Below are 15420 nucleotides of genomic sequence, written 5' to 3'. Positions count from 1 at the left end.
ATTGAAATCCACAGTCTTTTATACACAATTTTATCAGTTCAATGAAAACAGACGTTGAAACTGGTAAATGAATATCATCCAAGACATCAAATAAATATTCTAAATTTTCATCAACTTGAACTTTAGTGAAAAGTGAGGAAACATCAAAGCTAACTAGTTTGAAATCAAAATTAACATTGATATTGTTTATCTTGTTGACTAAATCTACATTTAGAGGTATACGTATATGAATGTGTGTATATATATATATTTTTTTTTTGTCGCTGTCTCCCGCGTTTGCGAGGTAGCGCAAGGAAACAGACGAAAGAAATGGCCCAACCCACCCCCATACACATGTATATACATACGTCCACACACGCAAATATACACACCTACACAGCTTTCCATGGTTCACCCCAGACGCTTCACATGCCCTGATTCAATCCACTGACAGCACGTCAACCCCGGTATACCACATCGCTCCAATTCACTCTATTCCTTTCCCTCCTTTCACCCTCCTGCATGTTCAGGCCCCGATCACACAAAATCTTTTTCACTCCATCTTTCCACCTCCAGTTTGGTCTCCCACTTCTCGTTCCCTCCACCTCCGACACATATATCCTCTTGGTCAATCTTTCCTCACTCATTCTCTCCATGTGCCCAAACCATTTCAAAACACCCTCTTCTGCTCTCTCAACCACACTCTTTTTATTTCCACATATCTCTCTTAACCTTACGTTACTTACTCGATCAAACCACCTCACACCACACATTGTCCTCAAACATCTCATTTCCAGCACATCCATCCTCCTGCGCACAACTCTATCCATAGCCCATGCCTCGCAACCATAGAACATTGTTGGAACCACTATTCCTTCAAACATACCCATTTTTGCTTTCCGAGATAATGTTCTCGACTTCCACACATTCTTCAAGGCTCCCAGGATTTTCGCCCCCTCCCCCACCCTATGATCCACTTCCGCTCCCATGGTTCCATCCGCTGAAAGATCCACTCCCAGATATCTAAAACACTTTACTTCCTCCAGTTTTTCTCCATTCAAACTTACCTCCCAATTGACTTGACCCTCAACCCTACTGTACCTAATAACCTTGCTCTTATTCACATTTACTCTTAACTTTCTTCTTTCACACACTTTACCAAACTCAGTCACCAGCTTCTGCAATTTCAATTTAGTCAGTTCCGTCTACGACATTCACCGTCCTGCATGTTCAGGGCCCGATAACTCAAAATCTTTTTCGCTCCATCCATCCACCTACAGTTTGGTCTTCCACTTCTCCTTGTTCCCTCTACTTCTGACACATATACCCTCTTTTTCAATCTTTCCTTCTTCATTTTCTCAATATATCCAAACCATTTCAACACACCCTCTTCTGCTCTCTTATCAAGACTCTATTTTCTAACACACATTTCTGTTACCCTTTCATTACTTACTCGATCAAATCATCTCACACAGCATATTGTCTTAAAGCATTTCATACCCAACACATCCTCCTTCCTATCTATTGTCCATGCCTCGACACCGTATGATACTGATGGAAATACTTTTCCTTCAAACACACCCATTTTTGCGCTCCGAGATAAGGTGCTCTCTTTTCACACATTCTTCATCGCTCCCAGAATCTTTGCCCCTTTCTCTACTCTATGTCTCTCTTCCGATCCCATGGTTCCATTTGCTGCCAGTTCCACTCCAAGATATCTAAAGCACTTCGCTTTCCCCAATTTTTCTACATTCAAACTTATATCCCAAGTACATTGTCACTAAACCCTGCTGAGCCTAATAATCTTACTCTTATTCATTTACTTTCAATTTTCTCCTTTCACACGCACCTCTACGCTCAGTCATTGCAGTTTCTCATTCGAATCAGCCAATAGTGCTGCATCATTGGCGAACAACAACTGACCCATTTCCCCGGCCTTCTTATCCCCAACTGTCTGCATATTCATCTCCTCTCCAAAACTCTTGTATTTACTTCCCTCACCACCTCATCCATGAAAAAAATTAAACATAGTGACATCACACGCCCTTAACACAGACTGACCTTCACTGGGAACCAATCATTCTCCTCTTTTCCTACTCTTACACATGCCTTACACCAATGATACAAACTTCTCACTGCTTCTAGCAGCTTATCTCCCAAACCATATATTCTTAAGGCCTTACACAAAGCATCTCTATCAACACTATAATATGCCTCCTTCAGATCCGTAATTGCCATGTACAAATTTATCTGTTTCTCAAAGTATTTCTCACATACTTTCTTCAGAGCAAACACCTGAGCCACACATCCTCTACCGCTTCTGAAACGATTCTGTTCTTCCATAGTCTGATGCTCTACACATGCCTTCAACTTCCCAATCAATATCCTCTAATACAATTTCCCAGGTAAATGGAACGCTCACCTTTATCCCCTTTTCCTTTACACATTGGCACTATACATGCATTCCGTCACTCCTCAGGTACTTCACCATGAGCCATACATACACTGAATATCCTTACCAACCAATCAACAACACAGTCAGTCATATTCTTGATATATTCAACTGCACTGCCATCGATTCCCTCCGTCTTGCCGGATCTCATCGTCCTCAAGGTTTTCACTATATCTCTCTTCAACAAACCACTCATCCTAATTCTCCCATTTAGCATACCGCCCCAGCTATAACACCCTACACCGGCCACTCTGTCATCAAACACATCTAACAATCATTCAAAATATTCACTCCACCTTTTCACTGAATCCCTTTGTGTTATCATTTCCCTTTTAGCCCCTTCAACGATGTTCCCATTTGTTCTCTTGTCATTCGCACATTATTTACCTCCTTTCAAAGCATATCTTTATTCTCCATAAAGTTTAATTATGCTCTCTCATCCCAACTTTCATTTGCCCTCTTTTTCAACCCTTGCATCCTTGCGCTTTCTCTTAACTTCTCAATCATTTGCACTCCTTCCTTGTAAGTACCTCCTAAACGCTTCATTTTTCTCTCTCACTAGCAACTTTACTTCTTCATCCCACCTCTCATGCATCTATTCCACATGCCATCAATGCCTCCTCAAAGACCTCCCATTCCTCACCCACTCCCTCACTTCACTTGCTTTCACCTTTTATCACTCTACAGTCAATCTCCGCTAGTATTTCTTCAAACAAGTCTCCTTTCCAAGCTCACTTACTTTCACCACTCTCTTCTCCCTGAGGTAGGGAAAAAAGAATTCTACCTTCGTATTCCGCTGGTGTTGTAAAGGGCGACTAAAGGAGGCGGGGAAGGGGGCTAGAAACCCTCCCGTTTTTGCATTTCAATTTCCAAAAGAGGAAACAAAAGAAGGAATCAAGTGGGGAGTGCTCATCCTCCTCGAAGGCTCAGGCTGGTGTGTCTGAATGCGTGTGGATGAAGCCACGATGAGAAAAAAGGAGAGATAAGTTTAAGGAAAGCAACTTGGATGCTCTGGCTCTGAGTGAAAAGCGGCATAAAGGCAAAGTGGAAAAATGGTTTGGAAAAGTCTTTGTAGTAACGACAGGGGTTGGTGAGAGATCAAGAGCTAAGTAAGGAGTTGTGGAAGTGTGTGATAGAGTGTAAGAAAGTTATATCTAGATTGATGTGGGTAAAACTGAAAGTGGATGGCGTGAAATGGGTGATTATTGGTGTTCATGCACTTGACCATGAGAGGAAAGATCATGAGAGGCATGTGTTTTGGGAGCAGCTGAGTGAGTATGTCAGCAGTTTTGGTGCACAAGACCGTGTACTAATAATGAATTATTCAAATGGGAAGGTAAATAAAGTGGTAGTTGATGGTATGATTAGTGTGCATGAGGTATTCAATGTCATGAATAGAAATGGTGAAAAGTTTGTGGAGTTATGTACTGAAAAAGGACTGGTGAGTAGGAGAGATGGTCAACGGGAATTATTTTTTTATAGAAATAATAATGATAATTCAGTCAACATTTTCCACAAAATTTTAGGATATTTGCAAAATATCATTGTACATCGAGAAAATGTCTGTTAACATGGCTGACTACATTTAACTATCTGATAAAACTTATGGGAATTGATTATGTTGATTCTTATTTATGACAAACCTTCCTTCATACTTCTGGATCCCGCTCGTACCAGCGACCCAACATCGTCAGCGACAGTAACCCATGGACATTATCGTCCAGAGAGATCTGGAGATTTCTTTTTCCGTTTGATATGAAATAGCTGTAGGTCCAAAAGGTTTCGTTTACGAGTTTCAGATCCTGGGTGAAGACGGAAGGGTAGACATATGGCGTAGCAAAAGTTCCACTCAGGTTATGAGCTCGGAAGGAGGAAACTTCTGGGTTCTCTCCCCTAACAAAGTGCACAGCTACTGACGTCATCAGTTAAACAAAAGACAATCGCACACACCTGGGTAAACATTAGATAGACGCCGCCACCCTTCTCAACAACGCCACTGTATGCTAAAATCATATACAAACCTTCTTCCTTCTCGTTGAAAGGATAAGTGTACTCAATCGTGCAACACAGACTGTCATTGTGGCAGAGAGTTTGGATGAAGAGGATATCTTCTTCTGACTTTCAAGTACTTTGTGGTTATATCGTTCCAAATCTTCATGAATGAAAATATACTCGACTTTGGTCTGCATTTCTTCCACCTTGCTGTCTGGATAGCTAGGCCTCTCAGAAAATGTATCAGAATAATCCCCCTCGTCAGTGATTATGTATTTGTAATAGTCATCCTGGATCTCCTTTAATACTGTCATTGGATACAGTTGTTGTGAAGTGCCGCCGAAATGAACGGCACCTGATGATGGTGGCTGATGTGAACTGTCTTCGGTATTCCCAGCACCATCAGCCTGCTCGCTGACACCCTCCTGGCTATCACGATCTCCCTGGCTCACACCAGAGGCGTGTGTCGTAGGTACAGTCACCAATGTCGATACAGTTCCCACCAACAAGGTCGTTCCACCGTTATGGTCGTACGTGTAGTCGGACGCCTGCCAGGTAGCTCCACGGAAGATGCCGGAGCCCAGCTCGCCACTGGCCACCTTGTGGTAATTGGCAACGAGCAGGTTCACACCCAAGCCGGCGCTCCACCCATTAAAGATCTGAGGAGCTGAAAATCGCAAATGTTAAACAGAAGAATCATCATGCAACGAAGTGTGCATGGCCTTAGAATTATCGCGCAAATGACACCCTAATGGCCAAATAACCAACCAAAAATGTTGGCGTACTAGATAATAGACCATTACAGAGGCTCTTACTATATCTGGATGTTAACATCGCGTGGTGGAGATTTCATTAAAGTGTTAGTATATTACACGTCTGAAAAGGCTTTCAAACTATGGTACCATATCAGTGTAAGGAATGTATGTTGTTTGAATGGCAATTTAATTTCATGTTTTATGACTAACATTTACAGTCAAATAATATCAAAAGAAAACAATGATATTTTGACACTTTAAGAAATCAAATTTCATAACTTTGATCCTTATGTTCATAAGCTGATCACAGGTTTTTGAATGAAACCTAGACTTGTTACATGCATCCAACAAACATAAGAATAAAACATCTGCATACTGTGAGTGGGTGTGGTCGTAGAATCATCTTGAACACTTTACGAAGGTGTTCAGAATTCTATGGCTGGTGATGCATGGGTTGATATGGATGACATTAATGATCGTAGCAGTTGATATGCTCAACAACCAACCACAAACAAACGATAAATCTTGAGGTTTCCTGATTATCTTTTTTCTTTTTACCACTATTATGGAACAGAGACATCTTGTTGAGTGAAAAAATGACTACTATGATTCCAGTAAACGTACTAAACAATGATTTGTAAACAAAATTGTTACAACACAGCCATCAAGATAGCTACACACATCTTGATAGGCTCTTGAATGCAGTAACCTCTTCATCCTTCTGGCTGGTCACCGAAAGTGACACGTCTTGATTACAATAGGAATATCTAGATTATCACAGATTCATTCGTTAAACATCACAAAGTTTCCCAAGTGAAATTCAATTTTTTTTTCCCAGATTACATCTGCACTTTTCGTGTGCACGTCTGCTATAGATACAGAGATGCTGTCCACCCAAACCAGCGTCCGTATGTAATGTCTCAGCCATCATCCAAATTTCCTGAGTAAGTTTGAACCAAAGAGCTATCATCAACACGGCAAAGGTTGCATCAGTAAATCATAATGTGTAGTTTTGTGGCGATGATTTGTCCTTAGAATTTTCTTTTCTCATTTTGATATCCAATTTTGATATCTAACTCATATCTATGAGCGAGTGACAAGCATATCTAAGCATTATTGCCAAGATATCTTATTTCAGCTTTCCCAGTAGAAACTGAAAGCATTGACTGACGTCAGTCAGTCACCACTGTCATCTTGTACCAACTAGTGATCGTAGAGACAGAACAATTGTCCTCTACCTACTATTCTGAACGTCATGAACAATCCAAGAACCAGTGCACAGCTAAGCAATGATACAGCTTTGTTTTCTTTATGTCAACTATGCTATTACCGCTACTCAACTAACATGAAATATTCATCACTTAATGATCATCATTAAATACACAATATATATCAACCACAATATTACAGCAATGCAGATGATCGGTAATCTTTCAACGCTTAGCGTTCAAAAAAAATCACCACTAAATGCATAATTTGATCCATAACCATTCCTATACTAAGTAGATCTACCTCATTCTACTTACCCACAGCGTAGAAGAAACTCTCCCCAGCTTGATCTGAAGATCTTTTGCGATTAAGTACTCCTTGTTGTGCACCCCCCTCCCCCCTCCCCCAAGTTCTGTAATATCTCAACTGTATAATTCTAACCGAATGGCTGGCTGAATTGTATTCAGTACACTGTCCTTTACTTTTACTTCATACATTTTGCATCTGCAAGATCACAAACATACCGAACTTGCATCATATTAGTTTATCCCGAAGTAGACTTGCTGATTTCCTTCATGCTACAAAGGTAGTCATAACCTGATATTTCCTTTTCAATTGTTTCTCTACCTCCTAGAGAGGTTTGTGGTATAGTTAGTCCAAAATGACGATGGAATCTTCAGATGATGGCGAAGTATGTCTTGTGATCGCCTGTAGAGCATTGTCCTGAAAAAGCTCTTTTGTAGTCAGCGTATACATAAAAGATCAAGTCCATGTCACTGCTGCTCGGGTATGATGATGGGATGGTAAACACAGGAGTCCCTGTTGTCGGCGTTAGTGGCACTCTTTGAGTGTCAGCAACCTCGGTAGCTTGTGGTGGGTTAGTGGCAGGAGGAACACGTCACTGAGCCGCCGCCACAAGCTACCGAGTCCACCATTTCAGGACAGATGAAACTTGTCACTGACCCACCTGGTTTTGGGTTACAAAGATCAGAGAAAGTCAAACAAGCCCGACCTGACCACGAAGTCACACTCGGACAATAACGGTATCGGTTGACCTAAGAGTATATATAGTGATGGTCTGTCTACCTTTCTGTATCGGGTAAGAATGTTGTTTTCCTTTTCTCTTACTTTTATATATTTTTGTACCCAGTTTCTTTAGCTCATACTCCCCGTTATGGTACTGTTAATTTATATCGTTAAAAGTGTTCTCCACGATTTTTTCCGTTCTATGTCCTGTGGCTCGTCTGTGCTTTGCATTTTATATACAAAATTTTGTGATGTAGCTTTTCCTCTCCTTTTATACATTTCTAACGATGCCTCCGAGAAGGTGAAAGCTTGATTGAAGCAATAAGATAATATTGGACAACTGGTGCTCAGCACCATTTCATGGGAGAACAATATTGAGAAAATTAGATAACATAAAAAACGAAGATTAATAACGATAAATATGCTCGTCGTATTCAATTCAATGTGCATATATATACATATATATAGATATATATATATACATATATATATATATATATATATATATATATATATATATATATATATATATATATATATATATATATATATATATATATATATATATATATATATATATATATATATATATATATACGTATATATATAGATATATATATATATATATATATATATATATATATATATATATATATATATATATATATATATATATATATATATATATATATAAATATATATATATATATATATATATATATATATATATATATATATATATATATATATATATATATATATATATATATATATATATATATATATATATATTCCCTGGGGATAGGGGAGAAAGAATACTTCCCATGTATTCCCTGCGTGTCGTAGAAGGCGGCTAAAAGGGAAGGGAGCGGGGGGCTAGGGGAAATCCTCCCCTCTCGTTTTTTTTTTTTTTTTTTTTACAAAAGAAGGAACAGAGAAGAGGGCCAGGTGAGGATATTCCCTCAAAGGCCCAGTCCTCTGTTCTTAACGCTACCTCGTTATCGCGGGAAATAGCGAATAGTATGAAAAAAAAAAAAAGAAAAAAAAAAAGGTGCAAGAGGTGAAAAAGAGGGCATATGAGAGTTGGGATGAGAGAGTATCATTAAATTTTAGGGAGAATAAAAAGATGTTCTGGAAGGAGGTAAATAAAGTGCATAAGACAAGGGAGCAAATGGGAACTTCAGTGAAGGGCGCAAATGGGGAGGTGATAACAAGTAGTGGTGATGTGAGAAGGAGATGGAGTGAGTATTTTGAAGGTTTGTTGAATGTGTTTGATGATAGAGTGGCAGATAAAGGGTGTTTTGGTCAAGGTGGTGTGCAAGGTGAGAGGGTTAGGGAAAATAATTTCATAAACAGAGAAGAGGTTGTAAAAGCTTTGCGGAAGATGAAAGCCGGCAAAGCAGCGGGTTTGGATGGTATTGCAATGGAAGTTATTAAAAAGAGGGGCGACTTTATAGTTGACCGGTTGGTAAGGATATTTAATGTATGTATGATTCATGGGGAGGTGCCTGAGGATTGGCGGAATGCATGCATAGTGCCATTGTACAAAGGCAAAGGGGATAAAGGTGAGTGCTCAAATTACAGAGGCATAAGTTTCTTGAGTATTTAAAGGAAATTATATGGGAAGCTTTGATTGAGAGGGTGAAGGTATGTACAGAGCATCAGATGGGGGAAGAGCAGTGTGGTTTCAGAAGTGGTAGAGGATATGTGGATCAGATGTTTGCTTTAACGAATGTATGTAAGAAATACTTAGAAAAGAAAATGGATTTGTATGTACAATTTATGGATCTGGAGAAGGTATATGACAGAGTTGATAGAGATGCTCTGTGGAAGGTATGGTGTGGGAGGCAAGTTGATAAAAGCAATGAAAAGTTTTTATCGAGGATGTAAGGCATGTGTACGAGTAGGAACAGAGGAAAGTGATCGGTTCTCAGTAAATGTTGGTTTGCGGCAGGGGTGCGTGATGTCTCCATGGTTGTTTAATTTGTTTATGGATGGGGTTGTTAGGGAGGTGAATGCAAGAGTTTTGGAAAGGGGGTAAGTATGCAGTCTGTTGTGGATGAGAGAGCTTGGGAAGTGAGTCAGTTGTTGTTCGCTGATGATACATCGCTGGTGGCTGATTCATGTGAGAAACTGCAGAAGCTGGTGAATGAGTTTGGTAATGTGTGCGAAAGAAGAAAGCTGAGAGTAAATGTGAATAAGAGCAGGGTTATTAGGTGCAGTAGGGTTGAGGGACAAGTCAATTGGGATGTAAGTTTCAATGGAGAAAAACGAGAGGAATTGAAGTGTTTTAGATATCTGGGAGTGGATTTGGCAGCGGATGGAACCATGGAAGCGGAGGTGGATCATAGGGCAGTGGAGGAGGCGAAACTTCTGGGAGCGTTGAAAAATGTGTGCAAGTCCAGAACGTTATCTTGGAGAGCAAAAATGGGAATGTTTCAAGGAATAGTAGTTCCAACAATGTTATATGGCTACAAGGCGTGGGCTATAGATAGAGTTGTGCGGAGGAGGGTAGATGTGCTGGAAATGAGATGTTTGAGGACAGTATGTGGTGTATGGTGGTTTGATCGAGTAAATAATGAAAGGTTAAGAGATATATGTGGTAACAAAAAGAGTGTGGTTGAAAGAGCAGAAGAGGGTGTTTTGAAAAGGTTTGGTCACATGGAGAAAATGAGTGAGGAATGATTAACCAAAAGGATATATGTGTCAGAGGTGGAGGGAACGAAGAGAAGTGGGAGACCACACTCGTTTTATTACCACACATCTCTATTACCCTATCATTACATACTCGATCAAACCACCTCACACCACATATTGTCCTCAAACATTTCATTCTAGCAAATCCACCCTCCTCCGCACAACTCTATCCATAGCCCATGCCTCCCAACCATATAGCATTGTTGGAACCACTATTCCTTCAAAAATACCCATTTTTGCTTTCCGAGATAATGTTCTCGACTTCCACACATTCTTCAAGGCTCCCAGAACTTTCGCCCACTCCCACACCCTATGATTCACTTAATCTCCATGGTTTCATCCGCTGCCAAATCCACTCCCAGATATCTAAAACACTTTACTTCCTCCAGTTTTTCTCCATTCAAACTTTCCTCCCAATTGACTTGACCCTCAACCCTACTGTACCTGATAACGCTGCTCTTATTCACATTTACTCTCAGCTTTCTTCTCTCACACACTTTACCAAACTCAGTCACCAGCTTCTGCAGTTTCTCACATGAATCAGCCACCAGCGCTGTATCATCAGCGAAACCCAAACAACTGACTAACTTCAAAAGCTCTCTCATCCATAAAAGACTGCATACTTGACCCTCTTTCCAAAACTCTTGCATTAAACTCTCTAACAACCCCATCAATAAACAAATTAAACAACCATAGAGACATCACACACCCCTGCCGCAAACCTACCTTCACTGAGAACCAATCACTTTCCTCTCTTCCTACAAGTACACATGCCTTACATCCTCGATAAGAACTTTTCAATGCTTCTAACAACTTGCCTCCCACACCATATATTCTTAATACCTTCCACAGAGCATCTCTATCAACTCTATCACATGCCTTCTCCAGATCCATAAATGCTACATACAAATCCATTTGCTTGTCTAAGTATTTCTCACATACATTCTTCAAAGCAAACACCTGATCCACACATCCTCTATCACTTCTGAAACCACACTGCTTCTCCCCAGTCTGATGCTCTGTACAAGCCTTCACCATCTCACTCAATACACTCCCATATAATTTCCCAGAAATACTCAAAAACCTATACCTCTGTAATTTAAGCACTCACTCTTATCCCCTTTGCCTTTGTACAATGGCCCTATGCAAGCATTTCGCTAATCCTCAGGCACCTCACCATGGGTCATACATACATTAGATAATCTTACCAACCAGTCAACAATACAGTCACCCCCTTTTTTAATAAATTCCACTGCAATACCATCCAAACCCGCTTCCTTGCCGGCTTTCATCCTCTGTTTACCAAATCATTTTCCCTAACCCTCTCACTTTGCACACCATCTCGACCAAAACACCGTTTATCTGCCACTCTATCATGAAACATATTCAACAAACCTTCAAAATACTCACTCCACCTCCTTCTCACATCACCACTACTTGTTATCACCTCCCCATTAGCTCCCTTCACTGAAGTTCCCATTTGCTCCCTCGTCTTACGCACTTTGTTTACCTCCTTCCAAAACATCTTTTTGTTCTCCCTAAAATTTAATGATACTCTCACACCCCAACACTCATTTGCCCTCTTTTTAACCTCTTGCACCTTTCTCTTGACCTCCTGCCTCTTTCATTTATACATCTCCCAGTCATTTGCATTATTTCCCTGCAAAAATCGTCCAAATGCCTCTCTCTTCTCTTTCACTAAAAATCTTACTTCTTCATCCCAACACCCACTACCCTCTCTAATCAACCCACCTCCCACGCTTCTCATGACACAAGCATCATTTGCGCAAGCCATTACTGCTTCCCTAAATACATCCCATTCCTCTCCCACTCCCCTTACCTCCTTTGTTCTCAACTTTTTCCATTCTGTACTCAGTCTCTCCTGGTACTTCCTCACACAAGACTCATTCCCAAGCTTACTTACTCTCACCACTCTTTTCACCCCAACAGTCTCTCTTCTTTTCTGAAATCCTCTACAAATCTTCACCTTCACCTGGGGATAGGGGAGAAAAAATACTTCCCACTTATTCCTCCCGTGTACGACACGGGCGACTAAAGGGAATGGGAGCGGGAGACTGGAAACGCTCCCCTCCTTGTATTCTAACTTTCTAAAAGGGGAACAGAAGAAGGAGTCACGCGGGGAGTGCTCATTCTCCTCGAAGGCTCAGACTAGGGTGTCTAAATGTGTGTGGATGTAACCAAGATGAGAAAAAAGGGCAGATAGGTAGTATGTTTGTCGAAAGGATCCTGGATGTTTTGGCTCTGAGTGAAACAAAGCTCAAGGGTAAAGGGGAAGAGTGGTTTGGGAATGTCTTACGAGTAAAATCAGGAGTTTGTGAGAGGACAAGAGCTAGGGAAGGAGTAGCACTACTCCTGAAACAGGAGTGGTGGGGGTATGTGATAGAGTATAAGAAAGTAAACTCTAGATTGATATGGGTAAAACTGAAAGTGGATGGAGAGAGATGGGTGATTATTCGTGCATATGCACCTGGGCATGAGAAAGAAAGATCTTGAGAGGCAAGTGCTAAAGGAGCAGCTGAGTGAGTGTGTTAGTAGTTTTGATGCACGAGACCGCGATATATATATATATATATATATATATATATATATATATATATATATATATATATATATATATATATATATATATATATATATATATATATATATATATATATATATATATATATATATATATTTCTTTTTTTTCTTTTATTATTCTTTGTCGCTGTCTCCCTCTTTAGCGAGGTAGCGCAAGGAAACAGACTGAAGAATGGCCCAATCCACCTACATACACATGTATATACATACACGTCCAGACACGCACATATACATACCTATACATTTCAACGTATACATACATATACGCACACAGACATATACATATATACACATGTACATACTTCATACTTGCTGCGTTTATTCATTCACGTCGCCACCCCACCACACCTGAAAAGACCCCCCTCCCCAGCACGTGCGTGAGGTATCGCTAGGAAAGGACAACAAAGGCCACATTCGTTCACACTCAGTCTATAGCTGTCAAGTATAATGCACTGAAACCACATCTCTCTTTCCACATCTAAGCCACACAAAACTTTCCCTGGTTGACATCCCGTCAATGGTTTGGGAATGTCTTGGGAGTAAAGTCAGGGGTTAGTGACAGGAAAAGAGCAAGGGAAGGAGTAGCACTACTCTTCAAACAGGAATGGTGGGAGTATGTGATTGAATGTAAGAAAGTAAACTCTAGATTGATATGGGTAAAACTGAAAGTGGATAGAGAGAGATGGGTGATTATTCGTGCATATGCACCTGAGAATGAGAAGAAAGATCATGAGAAGCAAGTGTTTTGAGAGCAGTTAAGAGTGTGTTAGTAATTTTGATGTACGAGACTGGGTTACAGTGATGGGTGATTTGAATCCAAAGGTGAGTAATGTAGAAGTTGAGGGAATAATTGGTGTACATGGGGTATTCAGTGTTGTAAATGGAAACGGTGAAGAGCTTGTAGATTTATGTGCTGAAAAAGGACTGGCAATTGGGAATACCTGGTTTAAAAAGAGAGATATGAATAAGTATACATATGTAAGTAGGAGAGATGTCCAGAGAGCGTTATTGGATTACGTGTTAATTGATAGCCACGCGAAAGAGAGATTTTTGGATGTTAATGTGCTGAGAGGTGCAACTGGAGTGATGTCTGATCATTATCTTGTGGAGGCGAAGGTGAAGATTTGTAGAGGCTTTCCAGAAATAAAGAAAGAATGTTGGGGTGAAGAGAGTGGTGAGAGTAAGTGAGCTTAGGAAGGACATTTGTGTGAGGAAGTATCAGAAGAAAATAAGTACAGAATGGAAAAAGGTGAGAACAAAGGACATAAGGGGAGTGGGGGAGGAATGGGATGTATTTAGGGAAGCAGTGATGGCTTGCGCAAAAGATGCTTGTGGCATGAGAAGCGTGGGAGGTGGGCAGATTAGAAAGGGTAGTGAGTGGTGGGATGGAGAAGTAAGATTGTTAGTGAAAGAGAAGCGAGAGGCATTTAGACGATTTTTGCAGGGTAAATAATGCAAACGAGTAGATGTATAAAAGAAAGAGGCAGGAGGTTAAGAGAAGGTGCAAGAGGTGAAAAAGAGGGCAAATGAGAGGTGGGACGAAAGAGTATCATTAAATTTTAGGGAGAATAAAAAGTTACTTCGGAAGGAGGTAAATAATGTGCGTAACACAAGGGAATCAATGGGAACTTCAGTGAAGGGGGCTAATGGGAGGTGATAACAAGTAGTGGTAATGTAAGAAGATGGAGTGAGTATTTTGAAGGTTTGTTGAATGTGTTTGATGAGAGAGTGGTAGATGTAGGGTGTTTTGGTCGAGGTGGTGTGCAAAGTGAGAGGGTCAGGGAGAATGATTTGGTAAACAGAGAAGAGGAAGTAAAAGCTTTGCGGAAGATGAAAGTCGGCAAGGCAGCGGGTTTCGGATGGTATTGCAGTGGAATTTATGAAAAAAGTGGGTGACTGTATTGTTGACTGGTTGGTAAGGTTATTCAATGTATGTATGACTCATGGTGAGGTGCCTGAGGATTGGCGTAATGCTTGCATAGTGTCATTGTACAAAGACAAAGGGGATAAAAGTGAGTGCTCAAATTTCAGAGGTATAAGCTTCTTGAGTATTCCTGGGAAATTATATGGGAGGGTATTGATTGAGATGGTGAGGGCATGTACAGAGCATCAGATTAGGGAAGAGCAGTGTGGTTTCAGAAGTGGTAGAGGATGCGTGGATCAAGTGTTCACTTTGAGGAATGTATGGAAGAAATACTTAGAAAAGCAAATGGATTTGTATGTAGCATTTATGGATCTGGAGAAAGCATATGATAGAGTTGATAGAGATGCTCTGTGGAATGTATTAAGAATATATGGTGTAGGAGACAAGTTGTTAGAAGCAGTGAAAAGTTTTTATCGAGGATGAAAGGCATGTGTACGTGTAGGAAGAGAGGAAAGTGATTGGTTCTCAGTGAATATAGGTTTGCAGCAGGGGTGTGTGATGTCTTCATGGTTGTTTAATTAGTTTGTGGATGGGGTTGTTAGCGAGGTGAATGCAAGAGTTTTGGAAAGAGGGGCAAGTATGCAGTCTGTTGGGGATGAGAGAGCTTGGGAAGTGAGTCAGTTGTTGTTCGCTGATGATACAGGGCTGGTGGCTGATTCATGTGAGAAACATGAAGAAGCTGGTGACTGAGCTTGGTAAAGTGTGCGAAAGAAGAAAGCTGAGAGTAAATGTGAATAAGAGCAAGGTTATTAGGTACAGTAGGGTTGAGGGACAATCCAATTGGG

General features: G+C 40.5%; 1 pseudogene; it reads right to left on the bottom strand.

Annotated features, from left to right (window-relative positions):
* Positions 1–3891: 3891 nt before the first annotated feature.
* LOC139754954 (pantetheinase-like) overlaps positions 3892–15420 on the bottom strand; it is an 88448-nt pseudogene continuing 76919 nt past the window's right edge.

Source organism: Panulirus ornatus, chromosome 18 (genome assembly GCF_036320965.1).
Source record: "Panulirus ornatus isolate Po-2019 chromosome 18, ASM3632096v1, whole genome shotgun sequence".
Classification (NCBI taxonomy): Eukaryota; Metazoa; Arthropoda; class Malacostraca; order Decapoda; family Palinuridae; genus Panulirus; species Panulirus ornatus.
The sequence above is the reverse complement of the archived record's forward strand: the minus strand, read 5'-3'. Positions and strand labels throughout refer to the sequence as shown.